The 23,754-nt window shown below is 42.3% G+C and overlaps 1 long non-coding RNA gene across 3 annotated transcripts in view; it reads right to left on the bottom strand.

Annotated features, from left to right (window-relative positions):
• Nucleotides 1-1,246: 1,246 nt before the first annotated feature.
• Nucleotides 1,247-23,754, bottom strand: part of LOC106731469 (uncharacterized) — a 176,466-nt gene continuing 153,958 nt past the window's right edge. Inside the window, exon 7 of one of the 3 annotated variants that reach the window (XR_012902922.1) lies at nucleotides 1,247-2,376. This is a non-coding gene — a long non-coding RNA (uncharacterized LOC106731469). The remainder of the gene's footprint in view (nucleotides 2,377-23,754) is intronic. The other 2 variants (XR_012902923.1, XR_012902921.1) reach the window with 2 other exon arrangements.

The raw sequence follows: 23,754 nt of genomic DNA, 5'->3' as shown, positions 1-23,754 counted from the left end.
GGATTTCACCTTGAGATCCCTTGTCAGGCTCCAGACCCTCTGGCTTCAGCATCGTGATCTCCCTTCATTTCTTCTGAAGGTTCTTATCTTTTGTCTTGGAGTCACACATCTCAGGGGGGAAATTACTTCTATTTTCCTATTTCCAGCATCCATCAATGAAGACAGCGTCAGAGTTTAAGTCTTTGGTTGATAATTGGCCCAACTGTTTTTTTCCTGCACTTGTTACACTAGACCCAATGCACTGAGATGATCCTGTCTATGGTGCAGGTTCTTACTCTGGGATTTCCTGCTGTTGGTGGATAAAAGAGATACATATCTACATTTCACTGTCTACCTTGCAATAGGGCATTCACATGTAATACATACAAGTATAGAAATAACCACTAATGGGCTTATGTACATGCATCAGAAGACAGCAATTATTTTGAGTTTTTCACCTCCCAGCTCAAGACAAGTCAACTCAGCACTGGCATCCTACACCCAAACCCCTCACCTAGATCACAACCCCGTCCCTCACCTACCTTGCTCTTTACTATATCAGATGACAGGCATTTTTGCACCATAGAGGGCTTAAGATTGTAGGAAACTTTGTTAGTAGTTTTCTTCCCAAGCTGGCTAGACACACATGTGTCTTTGGCAATGAAATTATTTAGCAGGAGGTATTTGTTCATGCTGCCGCTCCATAAACAGCCCCTTCCTAAAGAGCCCAGTGATCCAATGGCACAGTAAGTGATAGAGCAGAGGTCAATACTGGGATCTGCCAAAATTCCAGATATAACGTTTATACCATTTTAAAATAGACACAGAGGGCCTGAGTCACCCTGTCTTGTAGCTCGTGTAGTTATGTGCATGTGTATAAATTTGGTGCAAATGAGCATAAAACACAACAGCTGGGGAAGTTGAGTGCAGAACAGCATTTTAGTAGCAGTTTGCACTCACTTTGCAGTCACATAAAACATTACACAATGGGGAAGAACGCCAAAATAAGATGGGTAGAAACTACATGTAAAGGTGAATTTGTTACCTAATTTCAAAAGATCTCAGAAATCACTAGGAGGAATGGCTCTCTCTAGCTAATTTTTAATTGTTTCTAAAGCTAATATGACATTTGAAATAAAATATGAATGAGGATCCCACTAAGGAAAGATTGCAATGTGCATATAAATGTCAGTACCCAGTTGTATACAGTACACTGGAATTTTAGCGATGTAAGAGGCATTTTAGGTTCTGTGCTGGAGGCTGGAGGTCAGCTTGGTTGCCGTGGAGAAGGTTAGAACTTGTAATATCTCAGGACTAGGAAAACATGATGAATTAAACCAGTTTCACAGCTTTGAGAGTAGTGGTTTTGCCCTAGTTACCTCAGTGTTTCAGGTCTCCATCTAGATTTCAATGTGAAGTTTTTACCCTTCAGTGTTGAGCTAGGATGTCAGTGAAATGAGAATGGTAATTAGCATTGTATGTTTTACAAGTGGGGAGCTCACGGTGTTTTTGTGATCCCAGGGCTGACTGTGTGCAGAGCAATTTAATGGAAGCCGAGGTTTGGTTTGGTTTTTCTTTAGTCCAGAGAACAAAAAGAAACGTCTCAAGGAAAGTGTAAAATGGAATTCAAAAAGAACAATAGAATTTGGTTTGATTTGTTTAATTCTGAAATCAAGGTCACTTAAAAGTACTACAGCTTTTATTTGTTTTAATTTTTTTTTTTTTTTGGCAACATCTTTCTTTTCATTTGATGGTCCTGTCATCCCCAGAACTGTGTATGTTACAGATCCTGCCTGTATTCAAAGCTGTTATTAAGTGGAGTCTTTTAGATTTTAGAGAAATGATAATGGTTCCAAAGATGACAGAAAGTGGCAGCTGGTGACAAAAAACCCCCTTGATAAGACGACAACAGTAAATCAAACTACCGCCACTTTTTCGTTTCATGTTTGTTAATACCACCTCGCCTTTTGAAGTTTAAAGCAAGGTTCAAAAGAGCCAGGTGCTGAATCATAATATTAAAGCAAGTAAGGAGCTCCATGAAAGGGAGGAGATCTGAGAGGGGAAAGCAACAAACACAGCTTTCAACTGCCTTTTGTCGGCCTTTCTGCAGATGTCACCAGTTGTTATCCCCAGCAGAGGCTTCAAGCTTGTAGCAGTGCCTCTGGCTGATTCCAACTCAACGTTTCAAGTGTCAATCAAAAAGGAAGGACGCAGCTTAGGTCCTGGTCATTGTCCTGTGAAAAGAGCCAAGCATTTAACATTGATTTAGCTCCCTCAATATACAAAGATAGAGCCAGCTTTGTGCAGCAAAAGGGCCTTTGGCAAGGTTGCTTGTAGAGCAATTCCATCGCATCCGATGTTCCTTGGTTTAGCTGTCACACTGCAGTGTCTGGAGTCCTATGAAAAGTTATTCAGGAATGAGTGAGCAAATTAAAAAGAAATAGCATGCTCTTCTAAATAGCAAGGCAGGCTAGAGAAAACATTTTTAATGCCATTTAGCCTTGAAAAGCAGTTTTGATAAAAGTATTTTATGCCTTTAAATACCATGCAACAAGGAAAATAACACATTTTAGGATGAGAGAAAGCCCATCTGCAGCCCATTTCCTTTGGACTTAGGAGCAGTTCTGCCACAGTATATTTTTGGCCAACTTTGTCTCAAAGCTTCTTCTAGTCTTTGCTGTCCATTCCAAGCCCCTGTTCACAAAAATCCAGCTTGATTTCCACTGATGTGGTCACACCCTATTCTTGTTGCTATTTTCTTCAAAAATCCCATTTAATTAATTATTGTATTCCTAGTCATGGCACTCCCAGTCTGGTTTTGATTCTGAATTGCTGATGACTCAATGGGAGTTATGCAAAGCACTTGCCATTGTCATGGAAATAACACATCTCTAAAAACGTCTAGCAGCCCTAGGGTGGGGAATAGGTCCACACACATGTGGCAAGACCCACACTTATGAGCTGTAAATGGAGGAAACAGGAGAAACAAGCCACGGATGGAAAAAATGTTTTATTTTTAAAAAGAATCAATGCAAAACAATTAAACCTGGGCAGTTTAAAGTGATATTAAACTCATGAACACAGTTATTTGTAGAGAAGCTCTATCTGTTGATAGCTTATTTCAGTACAGGGTTTCAGGCATCTTCCTTCTCAACACCTAGAATGAGCCACTGCTAGGTCACATCTAAGATATGAGCTAGAAGTGAGATTCCCCTACTGAAATGCACACACGTTAACTCTCATTGAGCCTGTACAAGTATAACTAGCAGTGTAGTCAAAGTGCCGTGGGCAGTAGGAACAGATACATGGCTTAGCTTCATTTGGACTGAACATGCCTCTGGTGACTGCTACCTGTGCTACCCTGGCTACATCTGGAGAAGTGTGGGTTGTGCCCACAAAAGCCCATGATACCATCTACATGTTTTGTTAGTCTACAAAGTGCTACTAGATAATTTGCTGTTTTTTAAGTTTTTCCTGTTACAGACTAACTTGGCTACCCCTCTGAAGATTTTTTACATTGCTGTTGTTACTCACACTAGCTTTTGAGACCTAGTGCGAGTACATGAACCCAAGTAGGGGAATGATACCCTGGCTTGTAATGTAGACATAGCCTCAGAAATGGGATACTGGACTAGATGCACCACTAGTCTAGTCAAATATGTCATTATTATGGTCCCAATATGTCAGAGTCCTTATGCACATGCCTAACTTTAAGCCTATGAGTAAAACTGGTAAAAAGATAAGAAAAATGACTTTGTGGAATAGGTCAACATTTTGAAGTTGTTTCCATTTTGCATTGTTCTAAAGGAAGGCATTTGCTGTTTAAAAAATGATTATTTTGATCAGAGTGGTGTTTGAAATATTGATAAAAATGTTGGATAAAAAAAGAAAGGAACAAGATCTCTTATGACCTTGCCCTCTTCCCACTCCACACTTCTTTCCCACCTGTTCCACTGAGTTTTGCTCCTTGGCTGTTTTTGGCATCATGGATTATACATTGATCATTCTTGAAATCTGTTCCTCCTTTACCTTCTGAGGGTATGTCTACACTAGCTCGTTAATTCGAACTAGGTGGGCAAATCAGGCAACTGGAGTTGCAAATGAAGCCTGGTATTTAAATATCCTGGGCTTTATTTGCATGTTCCCGTCCGGCTGCCATTTTAAAATCCCTCTTAGTTCGAATGAACTGCCCATGGCTACATGCGTCAGTTTAAAGTTAATCCGAACTAAGAACTTATTTGCCTGATTTGCCTACCTAGCTCAAATTAACGAGCTAGTGTAGACATACCCTGAGACTCTATTCTTTTCTAGTTTTTTGGCTACCTTCTTAATTATTCCTTCGGTGTCTAATTTGCTGTGTTCTTTCCCACCTTTTTCCTGCTCCCTTCATAGGGTATCCACCAAGGCTCTGTCCTTGGTCCAGTCTGCTTTCTTATCTACAGTCTCTAGGTGCTTTTATCCATTCCCATGACTTCAGCTGCCTCCTTTAATCTGGTAACTCACACACTCATCTGTCTGCATCTAACCTGTCTCCCTCCGTCCAGTCCCTCATATTGGCCTGTCTTTCAGACAGGTTCTCCTGTGTGTGCTATCATCAATTTAAACTTCCCATGGCTAAAGCTGAACTCATCTCCCAAGCCCTGCTTTTCCTGCCTATCTCATCACTGACATCAACACTGTCCCAGGACAATCATGTGGGTGTCAGACATGATTCGGTCCTCCCTCTTTAACACCATGCATGCAGGCTTATCCAAATCTTGCTGCTGCTTCCTCCAGAATATTTCCAAGATCTAGCCTTTCTAAATGTCCATGGAACAAAAGCTCCCATCTTAACTTCTCCTTAACAATTGCAGACTTCTTCTCTGACCTTTTTTATACTGATCTTGCCTTTTCAAGTCCAGCCATAACCCTACTGCTAAGCACCTCTGCCTGGCATAGTTTTTAATAAGTCTCTCACATAACACAGCCTGATTTGCTCTAGGATAGTGGTTCTCAAACTTCATTGCACTGGACCCCCCTTCTAACAACAAAAATTACTACATGACCCCAGGAGGAGGGACTGAAGCCTGAGCCCACCCAAGAGCCACTGCCCCAGATGGGGAGCAAAGCCCAAGCGCAGGAAGGGGGCCTGTAAACTGAGCCCCACCAGCCTGAGTGGAGGGGTTTGGGTTTGGACCCTGGGCAGAGGGGCTAAGGTTTTGACTTCAGTGCCGGGTGGAGGGGCTCCTGCTTCAGTTCTGGGCCCTAGCAAGTCTAACCACAGGCCTGGCAAACCCATTAAAACAGGGTCTCAAACTTTTTTGGGGTCCCAACTCAGAGATTGGGAACTGCTGCTCTAGGAACTGGATGCGCAAGAACTCAATGTCTTTCACTTAACAGCACAGTTCTAATCGTGTCAAGCACCCCCCTTCATTTGGGATTAAGAGCCTGATGAAGGATTTCACCAGATTGTCCCTGCAGAGGGCAAAATTCCAGCCACACATGCACCGGTGGTGAACTGTGCTCAGGAGAGCCAGAGGTCCCTGGACATCCAGGTCCCCTACCCCACTGCAGAGTGCATGGTCAGGCTGTTGCAGAGCCATGGACCTGGGAAACTGGGATTCCCCAGCTGCCTGCTAGGCAGAGTTCCTTTGGAACCCACCTACAATTTGATGCAAATGTGTTGAACCTGAAGGGTCACAAAAATTTGTTTCCATGGAAAATTTTTGACCAACTTAAATCTTTGGTGGAGTAGTTGAGCCAGCTGTCACTGCTCTTAAAATTGATCTGTCTGCATAGTAACTTCAGTGCTAGAAAGGGTCCCCATGGCACTGTTGCTAGAGATACTCAGCCTTGTAGCTAGACTCTTCCTATCACATCCCCACTTCACATAGGAGCTGTCTTCCAAAGCCAGCCCTCTACCTGAATTAGTCACTTACCAATTAAGGGGCAGATTCTCCACTACACTTCTGTACCTTTGTACTATCTGGGTGATGCAAAACAGCTGTAAACCCAGCTCAATTGTCTGGTACCCTCTTGAACTTGGAGTTGTTCTGATGTAGTGATAAGCCTGTCCTTAACAGTTAAAAAAAGAAAAAAAATTATTTGAAGTTAATACTGCATCATTGGCCATATGCTATGGTAGCATTCTCTTACTAGTTTCTTGTTTAGTGCTGGTACAGGAAAATGGAGATGGAGTTAAGGTTCTGAGTATGTACCAATAAAAAGGGCAAACTATGTTACAGAGATTCTGTAACAATCCCAAAGCCAAGCCTTACCTAGCCAGGAAGTAGTGTTAAAATTTCAATTAAAAGAAATCACTATTAAGGTAAGAACAGCACAGTTAAGACACCCAAATATCCTTAACTCTGCCCTTCAATGATATTAAGAGGAGAAAAGCATGATAAAAAACCAAATGTATTTTTTTTAAAGTCAGTTTATACTAATCAGGGGGCAACAAACACTAAAATGCTTCAGTCATAATAACACATATCAATATAAGGCAGAGTTAATATTTGGGTTCTTTCTCTCAGTTTCCCATTCAATCTGCAGACTTTTGCCTCCTCTTAGACCCACAAAGGGATTTAGGTGCCTAACAGCTACTTAAGGTATTTAAATCCATTGTTTAGATCCTCAAAACCTGCTTTCAACTGCCACTTACCTGCGTAGGCACATACATTTCCCAGGTGTCCACGTTTCTGCTGATGGTCATGCTTATAGCCACTTATATCCTGACATCTAATAGCTGGGTCAGACCTAAGCCCTGGCAGGATTCACAAACTAGGCGTTCTCCCACCTGTCTTTCCTGTGGGATCCAACCCAATAAGTGCTCTCAGAGGCCATCTCGGGCCACGCCTACCAGATCAGGATGTGGATGAGGAGGTGTTGGCAGATCTCCGCCTTTTTACCCCTAGTTCAGAGATTACAACAACTTCCCTACCCCACACACAATGTGGGAGATTCATATTCAAGGTCCAGTTCTGTGTGATGTGGAACAGTGATGTCAACCCACGTCTTGGTCTCACCTCCCAAGTAAGGGCTTCTAACAGTGGGCATGAGGAATTGCTCTCCTTTTCTCCTATTGCAGCTCTTGCACTTTGTATCAACACCTAAATATTCACTGGATCACATAGGGGGAAAGAATGACACTATAGCTCAGTGGTTAGAGCATTCACCTGGGACAATGGCCCTGCTCTAGTGAATATTTAATTACTTTATACACAGTGGAACAGAAAATAGGTACTGCCTTCCAGCGCAAAGGGCGGGGCTTATGTTACACTCCTTTCTTCTGCATTGTATTGGTAAGCTTACATGGTGCCTCATTCCACTTGCTGGCTTTTGGGATTCCTATTCTTAGGCATTTGACTCTCCCCATGCCTTGTATAGGAGCTTGGTACCTAACTCAAGCTGTGAATTCCAGGGAAGCTAAAATGAAGTGTTGTAAACTGACCCTAAATCTCCTTTGTGCATCTAGCTCTCCCTGTTCTTACCCTCTCATCTGCACCTCTTGCTTTACTCTTACAAGGCCTCATTTCAACTCTTTCCTCCCTAACTGAGCCAAAGTCAGTTCTAGTGTATGAAAGTGTAACTCCACTGAAATCAGTGGAGCTTTCTCTGCCAACACAAGGACTGGGGTTGGTCCATTATGGAACAGTGGGTGGCTAGTGAAGTCCTGGCAGTGCACTTCTTTAGCCAACTCTATTTAATAACATAGACTCCCTGGGAATTACAAATCACTGAGATTGCTTCACTGCATTGTTTGCCACCATCTCTCCTACACTGCTCTGCCTTCCCTACCTATTCACTCCAAACCTTCCTTCCACTGATGTGGAAACCTCTCTAACTATGGCATGTGTGAAACACTCAGTCCCCTTGAAGGTCAAAGCAAATCAAATCCCAGGAGCACATTTCTCTGAGTGACTAAACACAAGTATATTGCACACCAGTTTCAAAACTTTTTTGAACAGCGATGCTCTACATTATCTTGGAGGTCATCAGATAATGCATTTGTGTTCTTCTTCCATTGTGTGAGTTAATGCTTCTGGTTGTTATTGTGTCCTGTGGAAATAATAGCTTCTGGTCACCACAGGTTACTATATGCAAACAGAAGAATAAGCTGAGTCTAAGAATAACTGCTTTGCTAATGCACAAACCATTATACATCTAGTTGCTTCTGCCTTATCTATAAAAAATGCTGGTTTAAGAGAACCAGTCAAAAAACTCAATACTATCTTGGGAGTGTCAGGAATATAACAGTTGAGGTTTGGTTCATAATTTCATTTTATATAAGGACTTCCTTTCTTAACTATAAATGATAATATACTATCAACCTAGGTAATCTTTGGTTATTACTGTTAAAGACAAATAACCAAAGCACAGAAAAATAAAGTTTAATTTGCTTTTATTTCCACTCAATATTTTTACTGTTCCTTCATTAGCAAAACCCCAGCGTGTACCCTCTGTGATAAATATTTAGGTTCCACTGTTCCCCTATCAACACCCAGTTAAACTGTCCCATGGAGGAGGGGTTATCCTTTACCACACCAAAAGGACAATCATCATCATGTCTTATTATTTGCTTCTGGCTGAAGGCCTTGTGTTGGTAACTGAATATGTCCTGCAGAAGATACCAGCTCGTTACTATCGATCTCTGCTGCTAGTGCCTTTTAAGATAATAATTTAGTAACACTTTTATCTTGTCCATCTCTTGCATGTAAAACTCTCCAAGAGATTGACACGAATTAATTTTCAAAATGTCCCTATGAGATAAGTACAGGTTGGACCTCCCTGGTCCAGCACACTTGGGACATGACTGGTCCCAGATGAAGGATTCTGCTGTATGAGGGGAGCTTATATCTGGCCCCTCTTCTCCTGGCCCTCCCAGCACTTGACTGGTCACTGGCCTCTTGTACACACACACATACGCACCCCGCAAGTGCCAGCCCGTTGCCCTGCTGGTCTCCCTCGCCAATTCCCTGCTTAGCTGGGCAGCCCAGCTCCAACCAAGCTCCTCCTGCGTGCTGGGCTCCTAGTCCTGCTGGGCAGCCCTGCTGCCATGCGCTAGGCTCCGGGTCCCACCGGGCAGCCCTGCTGTTGCATGTCAGGCTACAGCCCCGCTGAGCAGACTAGCTGGGTTGCTACTGGCAGCCCAGATGCATAGAGCCCAGCCACCAGCCCTCATCCGGGGCTCCCTGGTCCTGGAACATCCATCCGAACCTTGGGTATGGCTGCATCAGAGGGCAACAACTCCAGCCTGTGTCAGTGGAAGCTGCAGGTGCTCAGCCTCCCTGATAACAAGGACCAATGTGTTTCAAATTGGGTACTTAAAATCTGAAACTCCACAAATTCATGTGACTTCAACTGGCTTGTTCCATCTTTAAAAGTTTTCCGATATATTGTCCTGCCTGTCACTATAATTCCAACCATTACATTCCAATGTATTTCCCAAGCATCTTTTCCAGCTCTTTGCATCTCTTTCATCATGCATACAAGTCCTCATAATTCTAGCTCACATTTACAACTGTGCAGTATGGACATATTTTGAAGTCTTATTTAAACAAATCCTTTCATGGCACTCATTGTCCTGATAATTTTCCTACAGGATCTCCTTTAAATTATCATTCTTCTTTTCTCCTTGCCTGATTTGGTCCAGTGCTACATTGCCACATTACATATTACTTTATAGAAACTCAATATTCCTAATCCCAGTGCTCAGTCATGAGTCAGCACCCCAAAATCATGAGATTTTAATAATATACGAGGAGCTGTTTTCATTTGCCTTCTTGATTTTTCACCTTCAGGATTCATATTTTTCAGCATTTCACCACAATCACTAGGACTAGAAACATGCTTTAAAAATGAAAGCTGAGACTTTGTTATATTCAGATGACTCCAGGGGAGAGGCTTTAAGACAAGCACTAAATTTTGTGTGATTTGCTTTAAAATCATGAGCGTGACACTGCACCTGAGAAAACAAGACGTGGTCCTGAAACAAGTGATGCGTGTGATTTTTTTTTTCCCCCCCATACGTAGTTCCATTGATTCCAAGGGGATTATGTACACAAATAAAATTAGTCATGGATGTAAATGCTTGTGGATCAGACTCTAACACAGTAAGATATTTTTAAAATAATCACCAGTAAAAATAAAACTATGCCATATATGCAAAACCTCTAGAACCATTTCTATCATAATGCAGATCTGACAGTTACTCTAGCAAGAAGTTTATTATAAATAAAATAGTTAGATAATTTACACTGCTTTTTTTTAAAAAAAATTCTAAGGCCAGATCCTCTGCTGGCATAAATGGTATAGCTCCAGTGACTGAGATCACACAGATTAAAGTTCAGCAGGATGCAGGTAACATATGGATAGACATTTATGACGCTTCAGACAGCACCATCTTCTAACTCTATCATTGATTTTAATGGAGTTACACCAGTTCTCACCATGGAGGATCTGGCCCCATATTTCTTAACTACTAGGAAGACCATATAAGCACATCATAATTTCTCTGTGAGCCCTTTCAATCCCCTGTCTCTATCTTTTTACCTTTCAATCAATACTCCTGACATTCTATCCAAATGTTGCTCTGCTGAAATTCAATGTCCCAATTTTGGTCGCATTAAGTCCTAATTATAAAGCCAACTGGATTTCATCATTGTGTGAATGCTCTTGCACTCATTTTTTGTAATCACATTCATTGTGAAACTCAAGGCTAAGTCAAGAATTGCTGCCTTTTTACGGTTCCCTCTTTTATAAATGTTGTGTTAGAAAGCCGTCCTTACCACTTTTGTTGTCATTGCTTCTGGGCTTCTCTCCATTTACTAGTGCACTGGCCTTCTCTCACTGTACCCTCTCAGTACATTCAGCATCCTTTTATGCATGTGCTTTTAAAGAAAATCTTGGGACAATTAAAGATATGAAATACAGGACTGCATTCATTGTTCTCGCTTTTTAAAAGGTTTAATCACACTTAATGGCTCTCTTGAAAACTTGAATTTTCCATTTTGATGGGTTTTTTACCCACTGAGGAGTTTACTAATAATCTTGTCAAGCGTTTTCTCCTTAAATGAGCCATTCAATAAGATTTATGCAGAACTGTAAAGATTGAGGGGGGGGGGGGGCTGAAACCCACTTAAACTGGGTTCAGAGGTGTCTTTTCTCCAGGGTTTGTAAGTCCAAAATGTAATTATAAACAGAAAGGGGGAAATATTCCTATCCCACTTGCAAGACGCTAAAAGGGAGCGTGCAGAAATCCCTGAAATGTCTTAGGTCCCTCTGCTGAGACAAATCTAGGACAATTGCTCCTTACCTTGAAAGCCTCACCTGCAAAATCTACCAGAATTCAGTACTTCCCTCTATTATTCAACAGCAATACAGATCCATTGCAGGAACTGGTGAGATTCCACAGACTGATGTGCCAGAAGTATGCAGATGATACTTGTTTCTCCATCTCCTTTATGTCAAACATAAACAGAGCTATCTTTCAGTTCTCTGCATGCCGAGCCAAAATCAGCACCTGGCTGAAGAGCAGCTGACTGAAGCTGAACCCAAGCAACAACTGAGGAGATGCTGATACAAAGAGAGAAGCCGTTTAAACAATTCCTCTGCAACATCACCCATTATCAAGGGCATCTAACCTCAGATAGTTGTCAGTCTGCAGCCTTGGAGTAATGGGGACTGTATTGGTAAGGTTTGCGCCAGCTAACCACAATGGGCAGTGTACTGGGCAGCTACTGTTCTTGTACCCAGCCATTTGGGGACCAGACCTAGGGTACGTCTACACTGTGCAGCTATATCCCGCAAAAGCTACCCCATCTCTTAACAAGCTGCCCATTATTTCAAATAATGGACATGCTCTTTTGGCATCCCAGTAACCCTCGTTCCACGAGGGTTAAGGGATGTCTCAAAATAGGGCGTTCTTCCAAAATTTGGTGCTGTGTACACACACCAAATTTCAAAATAAACTATTTCAAAATAGATTCGAAATAAGTCACGCAATTTGTGTAGCACAAATTGTGTATCTTATTTCAAGTTTAAGCTGCTGTGTAGATGTAAATCTTAAGGCCCTTAAACACTTAGGCCCATATCCTCAAAGATTTTTAGGTGTCTAACTCCCACTGATTTCAATAGTGAATATGTCATTGTCGTAGGAATAAAAAGAAATTAAGAAAGTACCCCAAATTAGAATAAAGCAGCAGTTAAAAGCAACACCAGATTCAAAACTCTCTGGAAACATGGAGAAATATCCAGAGGAAGTTCAGTCAGCAGTTCACTCTATTTACAAGCAGTGGGAACCAGAAGAAAGGAAAACTTTCAGGAGGTAGTGTGGAGGGGCGCGGCGTCGACACGGCCCTCCCCCGAGGGCCACGCAGGGTCCTCTGCCCTCCCCTCTGGTTTCCCTCACCCGAGGTCTTGTCCTCTTCGTGCTCCCCAATTACCCCAGCGCCCTGCCCCGAGTCTGGCAGGGTCGGTCCACATTCATTCAGCGGTGAGTGGCGCCCGCGGCGGCGCGGGGGGTAGGGGACCTCGGGCCTGCCCTCACTCTGAGCCCCGACCCAGGGCCCTAAGGTCTGGGGGAATGCGCTAATCCCCTCAGTCCTGGTTGGTGGGGGACGGAATCCCCTCAACACACCAACCCCCCGGGTTTCCACACCCTGCCCTGGGTCGCTTCCTACCTCCCCTGCCGGGCCGCCATGACGACTGGGTCTTGAGGGTCTGTGCAGACGGGGTTTGAGGTGCCGCTGTCCGCCCGTCGTCCTCCTCCCGGCTGCACGTCTTCCTCCTCTTGGCTCTGGTGGCAGCGCCTCTTTTAAGCGTCCCGCTGCCCTGACGTCCTCCGTAGCAGGGCAGGCACACTCCCTCCGCTGGAGCGGCTGGCCCGCCAGGGCGCTGGCGTAGGTCAGCGCCATGGGCAGTGTCGGCATCCGGCACTCTGGCGCGGCTGGGGAAGCGGCGGCGGTGTCGAGCGCAGCTGATCGGGGCTGCCGCTCGGCCCCGCCCGCGGCAGAACAAGCCGCACAGGGTAGGAGCCGGCGCGGGGCCGCCGCTTCTCCCCAGCAAGCCAGTGACGGCGCCTGGTTAGTGCGGGGCGCAGGGGCTGCCCCGTCACAGGTAGCTTTATTTTGATGGTGGCTGACCCTTAAGCACTTGATGGCTATGTCTAAACTTGCAGAGCATCTACACTGCACGCGCGTTCTTGTGCAAGTAAATTTACAGTAAAGCGTTGGAAAACAGGGCTTCTTCTGGAAGAGTTATTCCTCTTCCCCTTTCCCCCCGAGGAATAAGCCCTTTTGCACAAGAGCTCTTCCAGAAAAAGGCAGTGTATACAGGCAACATGAATTTCTTGCGCAAGAAAGCCCTATGGCTAAAATGGACATCAGAGATTTCTTGCGCAAGAGAGCGTCCACACTGCCATGGATGCAATTGCGGAAAAGCACATCTCTTGTGCAAAAGCACATGGCAGTGTGGACACGCTCTTGTGGAAGACCTTCAGCATCCTTTTATGCATGTGCTTTTAAGCCTGCAGTGTAGACATAGTTGATATGTTTAATAGTTCATTTACCTCAGGCAGAGGAGGTTGACTAAGTGCAATGTGAAGAGTCTAAGCACTTCATATAATAATCAATCATAGTCAAGAGACATTTTTCTTCTTGGATTCCTCAGTGCAATCAGATGCTCTAAGAGCCATCGCAGCAAAATACTCCTTTTTCCAACTGTGTCTGACCAGAAAAGCAAGTCCAGTGCTATCCGCTATAGACCATATCATGATGATCCAAGCGCTTCTGATTTCTGGGCTTTATCATATTGAGAAACGAAGCCACACTTGAAGCCACACTGTAAAAGCTCCAAATCATTCAAAACATACCCACCTACCCCAGTAGTAACAGATCTCAGTGCTCTGCTCTCTGCATTGGTGCCCCCATTGAATACAGAATCTGTCTTTATATTTATGGCATTGGCCTTAGCTACCTGAATGATCACATCTCCTTCCATCAATGTGACCTCCCATGACATTTCACTGGAACAATCTGAACTGGTGACCAATAGGGGAGGCTTGTGAGCGTGGGAAATGGGATTTTCACAGCAGCTGGACCTTGACTGTGGAATTCACACTTGCAAGTTATAAGAACTGTCAAACATAACACTTTCAGAACTAAATGGAAAACTCATTACTATGACTAGCTTTCTCCAAATTGGGGCGGGGGGGGGGGGGGGAGAGAAAATATGCATCCATTTACACATGAAACCATACAAAATGCAAACAAAAGAGCATAAACCAATAGACAATCTATAAACTACAGTCTGGGAAATGACAGAAAGAGAGAGAGAATTTTTTTTGTTTATACATTTACATAATTGGCAGTCACTCTAATATTTAGGTGATGGTGGGCAATATATATAAATAGGTGCAGAGATAGGGAAATTAAAATTATCAGTTAGATGCTGTAGGACTAGTATTTTATCTGTATGTCTCAGAGTTTATGCCACAACAATAAATCCTGAAATAGATTAGATAAGGTAGATCTGCTATGCCAATATTCACCTAAATATTTTGGGCCTGTTCCCAATAAAGTTAATGGAAATAAAATCAGGCCTTTATTGTTTCTATGCTATCAGTGAGTCTTTACTGCACATGAAGCAATTCATTTTTTATACTAGTCTGCCAAAGTGGGGTTTTCAAAGGGTATATCTACACTAGCCCCCTAGTTCGAACAAGGGAGGCTAATGAGGGCGACCAAAATTGCAAATGAAGCACGGGATTTAAATATCCCGTGCTTCATTAGCATGTTCCCGGGTGGTCACCATTTTGGAAATTGACTATCCTGGAAGAACTGCCCGTGTCTACACGCAGTAGAGAAGGGCGATTCTGAAATAAACCCCTTACTTCGAATTAACAATTAAACCTCCTGGAATGAGAACAGAAACAATGTCATGGGGGATGCTGAACTGACCAATGCAGTGGACAGTCACAGTCGTGGCAATGGGTTGTTCCCAAAGTAATATTTTGCTGATGAAGTTTGTGGAAGTAAAATCACAGACATTCAAGAATTTTAACTTTGGGTGAATGGAAAATGAGATGAAATGTGTAGTTTAACATTCCTTATGTTGCCTTGCATTGCATGCTTTACACCAAAAGTAGTTCTATTGACTCAACAGAAGCCCCCATTTAAACCTGTGCTTTATTTTAAGTGAATGCTATTTGTTGTACCTGTGTTGGTCCCAGAAAACTAGACAGACTAGGTGAGTGAAGTAATGTCTTTTATTGGACCAACTGGTGAGAAAGACAAGCTTTCAAGCCTACCCAGAGCTCTTCTTCAGGTCCAAAGTTTGTTACCAACAGAAGCTGCTCCAATAAAAGATATAAACTCATCCACCTGGTCTCTTTAAGCAAATATGTAAGTCCTATCAAAGTAAAGCACATGCTTAAAGATAACTATGCTTTGCTGAGTAGGGATGGTTTGCTGAATCTGGGAGGGAGTAAGGAAATATTGAACATAAGAGTGGCAGAATCTGTCCCTTTGTTGTTGGATTTTTTTGTCCAACTATAATTATGATAAATGTGCTTAAAACACATTTTTTATGTGTACGTAACACAATACAGCTAGTTTTGGGATGTGTTTGGCTGACTTATGAATTTGCCTGGTGTCATCAGTCCACCCCCCTCCCCGTCGTCGTGTGGGTCGGGAACCTCCCTCACCTGAGAGACTCAGGCCCCCATCCTGAGTTTAGTCCTGGCTCTCGCCTACTTGGGGGTGAGCACACCAGCGGGCAAGACCCGCTTCACCGTAGCCCACCATCCAGGAGCCTGCTATGTCTCCCTTTGGCTGGCACAGCAAAAGTCTGACCTCAGCGCCCCCTGGGGGCGGGGTCTGCCATATCAGTAGCCTGACTTTAGGTTGATCGGACCATAGCCCATAGAGTCTCTGTCTCGGGGCAGAGTTACTCCCGCCCAATGGCGCAGTCCAACTTCGTATGGGGTAGGGGAACTCGGGCCCTCCCCCTCAACCAAGCTCCAGCCCAGGATCCTTATGGGTAGGTTCTCTTGGCCTTACCCAAATGGTGAGCTGTGAATCAATCGCTCACCACCCCTCTGGGGGATGTTGTCCGCTGCAGCTCCCCATCCTGGGCTACTTCGTCCACCGTCTACAGACTCTTTCAGCTTCTTATGTTCTCCAACCCCGTCGGTGCGTTTACCCACTGAGACGGTTGTCAGGTGCGTTGGGGTAAGGGTGGTCCAGTCGCTCTGCCGTCGCTCCAGGGGACCCCCTTGTCCCAGTGTCTGCCTTGGGTTCTTCTCCGGGGGAATCAGTGCCTCTGCACCTCCCACTGTTGAGATGGGTCCAGCGGCTGCCAGCCCGGGGTCCTTCCCGTCCAAGTTCCCCACGTCTCCTGTGGCACCCGCCCTCCTGGCCACTGCCCCGGTGACGTGCTCTGCTGCCTTCCCCCGTGGTGCCACCTCGGCTTTTAAAAGGGGCACGGAGCCACCAGAGCATGCGCAGCAGCATCAGAAGGCGCTGTGCCTCTCACTCCGGGCCGCCGGTGTTTTCCGGTCCGGGCGAAGGAATAGACTCGCCCCATCACACCTGGCATTACACTTCGTCTGTGTCTAGACTGGCCAGTTTTTCCAGAAAATCAGCCACTTTTCCGGAAAAACTTGCCAGCTGTCTACACTGGCCACTTAAATTTCCACAAAAGCACTGACGATATCATGTAAATTGTCAGTGTTCTTGCGGAAATACTATGCTGCTCCCGTTGGGGCAAAAGTCCTTTTGCACAAAACTTTTGTGCAAAAGGGCCAGTGTAGACAGCTCAGATTTGTTTTCCGCAAAAAAGCCCCGATCGCAAAAAAGTGCTTTTGCGGAAAAGCGTCCATGCCAATCTAAACGCTCTGTTCCGAAAATGCTTTTAATGGAAAACTTTTCCATTAAAAGCATTTCCGGAAAATCATGCCAGTCTAGACACAGCCTTCTGGTTTTCTATAGGCATTGTGCTGGAAACTACTATGTCCCTTATTATCTTAAATTTACCAGGAATGTCGCGTGGGAAAGTCTTTACATGCCATGTGATGTCCATTTCATTTGTTTTCTTGAATCTAAGCATGTCTCCAAAGTTACTGATTAATTTTACAGTGTACAAGAAGTTCTACTTATTTCTTATTTCTGCCACTGATCTTTTTAAGATATAAAAATGCAAATACTTTTGCATTGCTGTTAGGGAGGGAATACTTTTATTTATTTACTCTTTGTTTTCCTTTACACCAATAAAGTGTAACCTTTAGCCTGACAAGAAGATTTAAATCTAAAAACATCAATAAATTCTGCCTTGCCTGGTAGTCCATACAAGCACTATTCTAACATACTCATTTCTAACCTGTTTTTCATGTCTCGTAGCAAAATTGCCTTTCTCTGCATGCATGTGTAGCACACACACATTAATGTGGTAAACCTGCAACTTCACCGGTAATGTTTATTTTCAGAATGCAAATATTGTGCCAGTGTTAACTTCAATTACAGACTTATTTGACAATCTGACTACTCCATCTGATGCCTCAGGGGCAAATTTCAGCACTTTATGAAAAAGATTGGCCAGTAATGATCTATATGAATAAAATTTACAGGCAAGATGTTTTAATGAACATTGAAAACAGAATGATCAAATATTAATTTTACACATTTACATTAAAACAACAAAGGATTTGATTGATGCTGGCAAAAGCTAAAACATTCAGAAGGAAGGCTGCCACTCCATTCTTTATGTTGCCCTGCTGTAACTCCGTATAACAAGTGTCTCAAGCAGTGCGTAATCAATACTTATGAGCCACAATGCCTAGCCACAGCAGGAGGTCTGATCCCGTAGTACTACTGAATGGCACTTCTGCATGCATGAATACTGTAGCATCAGTCTTATGCTGATGCATCTCTAAATTGAAATAATGAATAATCATTCAATAAACTTTAACTTACTTCATGCTGAACTTCATTGCTTTGCTGGTGGTTTATGCTCAAAACATTTTCAAAAAATTTAAATGACTTCTGTGTTGTTCTGAAAAAGGGATACACCATTCAGGGTGAAGCTTAGCAGGTTCAGCCAGCCCACATGAAGATCTTAACAGTGTTACATGTCACCCCCTTTGTTGTCCTTATTTAGGAAAAAACTTTGGATAACATTAAGGGAATGGTTCACCTATGTGAAGACTACGAATTCCGGTCCTCAGTGTTGTTCGAGTGTCATTGCAAGTGCAAAAGACAGTGCTACATCATAAGGAAGTAGAACTTCGAGGAACTTCTTTCATAGTCTGTTTCAAGGAATAATAACTGGAGTTGACCGTGAGGTATCTATCGTGCCTTTGAACTCAAATCCTATGAATTGAACCTACTTATTCTTACTAAAAACAGGACTACATTTCTATCATTCTATCATGATTCTTACTAGACAGTGGAAAACCAGAGAAGCAGCAGTGTATCTAAGTCAGAATTTTAGTCATTGGTGCTTAAGCATGTGTTTAAAGTTAAGCATGTGCTAAATGGGAACCTCATTAGGGTGCTGTTACTAATCTTAACTGCACATGTAAAAGTATGCTGAGCTGTGACTTCTGGGCTGTTCAGAGAAGTTGGCTGCTGGCATCTGCTTCTGGGTTATGTGCAGGTGGATTATATAATCTGGAACTGTGGAAGAAGTGCCCTGCCTGCATCCTTTAGCTGTGAAATGAAAAGCCATGCATGGGGCATCATTAGAACAGAGACAAAGGCAAGTTTGTACTGTAGTACCTTGCACATAATTTCTGGTTTTTATGCCTGTGGCAGATCTAGGGTGCCATTGCTCAAAAAGGTTTCCATTTGGATAATAATGGAAAAGTTTGCATGCCTCTCCAAACCAACATGGTAGGAAAAACAGAGCTTAAAAACTGCTTCCTTAAGATTTTAGCCCTTACGGAAACATTCTACATCATTTAATAGAGAGTCATAGAGCTGTAGAATTTAAATCCATCTAGGGAATGCCACAGCAAGGGATATAATTTTCTATAACATTCGAGAGGTTGGTTTAAAAACTCCTGGCCATATTCTCTGCTGATGTAAGCTTGTGTAGCCTCATTGACTTGTCAATCACTTATTATTTTTATCTGACCCAATTCACCCATCCTTCTTTCATAACAGAACATCTGAGTGTTTTCTGTTGACCTCACCTAGAGCTCAAAGGTCTTTCAAAAACAATACTATGTCAATAGAAATATAATTATGTAAATTATATTGGGACAAAGTCAAATTACTGTGAATTGTTAACGTTGAATTCATATTTTGCGGTTACAACCAAATGGACAAACTCAAACAGAAAAGCCATCTGAAGTCCCAACAAACCCTGTACCATTCTCTATCATTAAGAAACAAATGGAGTAACAGATTTTCAATCAAATTTTGTAAAACCAAAAGGAAATATCTGAACTAACAAATAAAATTTGAAACGTCTAGATTACAACTCCAGAAAATTCAAGGGAGCTTATGGTTAGAGCTCTGCACACATACAAAATTTGTATCTGTAACCACAGTTCTATCTGCAAAAATGAGCTGCAGATATCTGCATCCTCATCTTCAGATATCTGCAGATTTGCAGGAGTCTAGACACAAAATTTGTATCCGCATCTCTATCTGTATCTGTAAAAATGAGCCATGGAAATCCACATGTACATCTATGGATGTGGATACCTGTGGATATAAAGTGAATATATGGAATAACTATAACCAAATGGTTATACTTGATATAAAGTGAATATAAAGTAAATATATGGCACTTAAGTATAACCAAATTAATGGGTCCTGCTGTAATATCAAACATAAACTAGACAATGAGCTTACATCAGGCTGTACTGATTCTAAAGGTTATAAAGTCTCTTGGGGTATGTCTACACTAGCCCCCTAGTTTGAACTAGGGAGGCTAATGTAGGCATTCGAACTTGAAAATGAAGCCAGAGATTTAAATATCCCGGGCTTTCTTTGCATCTTCCTGTCCGGTTGCCATTTTTAAATCCCACTAGTCTGAACTAACTGCCAACGGCTACACGCGGCAGTCAAACGTTAATTCGAACTAACTCCTTAGTTTGAATTAACTGTTACTCCTCATGGAATGAGGTGTAACAGTTAATTTGAACTAAGGACTTAGTTCGAATTAACGTTTGACTGCCGCGTGTAGCCGCGGGCAGTTAGTTCAGACTAGTGGGATTTAAAAATGGGGACCGGACGGGAAGATGCAAAGAAAGCCTGGGATATTTAAAGCCCGGGCTTCATTTGCAAGTTCAAATGCCTACATTAGCCTCCCTAGTTCAAACTAGGGGGCTAGTGTAGACATACCCTTGTAGTGTATGTAAGAGGGAGATGTTCCACCTTTTTCAATATGTTCAAGTTATTTTCTATTCAGAGCACACAAAGTAGCCACAATAGTAGGAGACTGTGTTTAATACATTGGGAGAAAAATGTATATTCAATTAATGACTGCATATAGGAAAAGTCTTTAGAACTAACACCTGGTTCTAGAGAGTATTCTCTTACATTTCTCTCTCTTATACAAACAGACACGCATGCACGCGTGTGCACACAAATTTCTACAAGACTCATTACTCTTAATAGCTTTTTGAGTTCTTCCATGGTAAGTTTTTAGAAAAGAGAAAATCCCACAGTTCTGGTACCTTCAAAGAGTTAATTTTAATAAAAATAATATTGACAAAACATTTCTGAAAGGCTCTTGAAACAACAATGAACATGTTTTTTTAATTTAGCACATTCTAATAATGCATCTATGATTAAACTATAGGTATTGTACCTTTCATAGAGCTAGTATTGATAAAACATTAAATTATAACAGCCTCAGTGCTTAACAACATCAGTGCAGTAGCAGAACAAATATCTTTTTAATTGAAGGCTCTGTATTATTATTTTATAGTATAGGCTTTTAAGATAATTTATTAATACTCTCCTAACAAAGATAAGTGATTTGGAGGCTGCATATTTTTTATTTCTTAAGAGTTATTTTATTTGATAATGACATTAAATATTAGAAAGTATAACAGCTGGTATGTTTATCCTTACTTGAGTGTATTAACCTCTTTAGCCATTTTTTCCAGAAGAAGGATTCAGCATTACAGATTTGACTGTCAGCTGCAGTGCCTGGCGGCCCATTGGATTGGCATCCTGACAGAATCTAAAGTCCAATGCTGCAAGTAAACATGGATGACATTGCAGATAGATAGAACTGGCTGACTTGAGGCACCTGCAGCTGCTTGCACCAGAATAAAAGCAAAGGTTGTGTTCACTGGAGTGGAAAAACACTGAATTTACCTCTAGTTATTTTGCTTGATTTTCTTGGTTCCCCCACCCGGTTGTGTGTTTGGAACCTTTCCACTAAAAGCATATTAAGCTAAAATACCTTGAGTGAAAAAAAATCTACCAGATCCCAGCTTTCGCAACCTCTTTTTTTCCCCTTTACTGAACAATTTTCCTGCTAGTTTCTGACTGGTACCAACTGGTATTTTACTGGTGTGACTGTTGAGATAGAGGAGAGGATGCTAACACTATATGCACAGAAGCAGAGAGTGGTAGCTTATCTTTTTACAGATGGAATTCATGAGTTGTGTTTTAAAGCTGAGTTATATAACGCTATAAAAATTGGTTATCTAGGAAAGCCATTATCTTTTAAACATTCCTGTTTTCTGAGGTAAGTCCAGAAAGTCTTTGGGTCTTGGAACCCAGGAAGAAAGCACATTACCTAAGCAGGCTGTTCTTGTCGGCCACCCAGGGAGTCAATCATTAATTCATAATCATAATATTCATTCTGATAGCACTAAGGATCTCAAATTGCTTTACAAACATCAATTAGTTGTCATAGAACCCTTGATGTAGGTATAATATTTACCAGTAGGTAAACTGAGGCAGAAAAATGATTAACTGATTTGTCCACGGTCCTACAGCAAATTATTGATGATCACGTAACAGAATCCTAATTCTGAGTCCCCTGCTCTAACCACTAGATGCTTCCCTATTACCCAGTAAACACCACTCCTACCTTACCCAGCTACAGCTGTGCATCCTGACTTGCCTGAGCTGAGATAAGCAATCACATTTGCAAATGTGTTGGAGAAAGAGGGGCAGATTGGTATGATAGAACTGAACTGAGGTGTTTGATGGCTGGTTCTTTTCCCCTTATGCCATCTGCGTCCTTTTCTAACATCAGATCATTTACCTTTTAAAGAAAGTGTATTCTTTTTCATCATGGGTCACTGCTATCTTTTGTGTGGAACCCCTGCTAGCAGAGGTGGAGGCGTATCAATCACAGCTTTCCCTGGGGTTGTACCTTGCTAGGCTGGCTCTTGATCAGAAAGAAACAGATGGTTATTTACAAATAAAATAATCAAAACCTCAAGAACGTTTTTCCCCAAACCTTCCACCAAAGAGGCCAAAACAAAGTAGAATAGTTTATATTCCCTTCTGCCAGCTCTCAAGGACACTGCCTAGTCTGCTAGCACCTTTAAGCCTGCTATTGGTTAAATTCACCATAGAAATATGTGATACCTGACACAATAGAGCTGCTTCCGATTTTCCTGTGGTATTCAGAAGGCAGTGGCACTCCAAAGACAATGGGAATTAATGCTAGATTATTGTGCAAGAATACTGTATCTGCCTTACAGTATACATATTGTGTAGTCAGTTCTTTACAAGCAATGCACAGACTGCCTTTGAATCTCTTCAGTAGCCATGGTCACCCTCCTTCTTTATTTAGTGTTAAGTGTTATGCATTTGGCAGTAAAACCTGAACAAAAGAAAAGAAAGCAGGTGCTCTAAGTTTACTCTACAGCCAGCTGCCAGGAGAACATACTGTACTTATTTATTTATTTTTACAGAACATAATGGCTTTATATTGAGTGCTTTTGAAAAAAAACCACTTATGAAACATACATTTTATCAATTTTTTAAAAAATCAATAGGGTCATGGAAGTAGCAATTACTGAAATAAATTGTCACAAAATTTTAATTTCTATTTGCTTCCCTTGTTGCTTACTTAGACACAGACATTATTGGAGAATTCTAAAGTCAGGAATGAAGATCTTGCCAACACTGTTGGGTTTGCCTCATGACAGCCATCTGTGGCTGGTTATTGGGATGGCTGGTCACTCGTGCAAATTCTTACTATAGGCAAGGTAAACCATGATTTGCATTGGTGGGCTAGACCCCATTTTTGAGCAGGGATTAGCTGCAACTGGTAAAAATCATGGCTGATCTTCTCTACATCAGGTATTGTTGTAACTATACTGGTGTCCAACAAGTGCTGGGTCCAATACAGTTCTTTCTGATCACAGGCAAGAATGAAGACAATAAACCTCAGGGGAAAGCTATAGGAAATATGAAGGATCTGTGGTGTTGAAACCTGGATTAATTACTGTGATGCTTGCAAAGAAATCATAGAAATGCAGGTCTGGAAGAAGGCAAGGGGAGCAAGGCAATTGCTTTGGGCCCTGCGCCTTCAGGGCTTCCTGCTGCCTAGTCGCACGGCACAGCGTTCCACCTTGGGCCCTGCAAACTCTTTGGCTAGGCCTGTCTGGAAGCAACCTCTAGTCCACCTTCCCAAACTGAGGTAGAATTAAGCATATCTAGACCACTGATCTTCCATTATCTTGCATCCCTCACCACAGTGTCTAAGGCCCAGATTTTTAAAGATATTTAGATATTACTGCACTCAGCATTGCAATGCCTAACTAATTTAGGAGCCTGACTTATTTTTAAAGATGATTTAGGTCCCAAGGGGCCT

The sequence above is a fragment of the Pelodiscus sinensis genome, chromosome 3, assembly GCF_049634645.1.
Source record: "Pelodiscus sinensis isolate JC-2024 chromosome 3, ASM4963464v1, whole genome shotgun sequence".
Classification (NCBI taxonomy): Eukaryota; Metazoa; Chordata; order Testudines; family Trionychidae; genus Pelodiscus; species Pelodiscus sinensis.
This window is presented reverse-complemented; position numbering and strand designations above follow the sequence as displayed.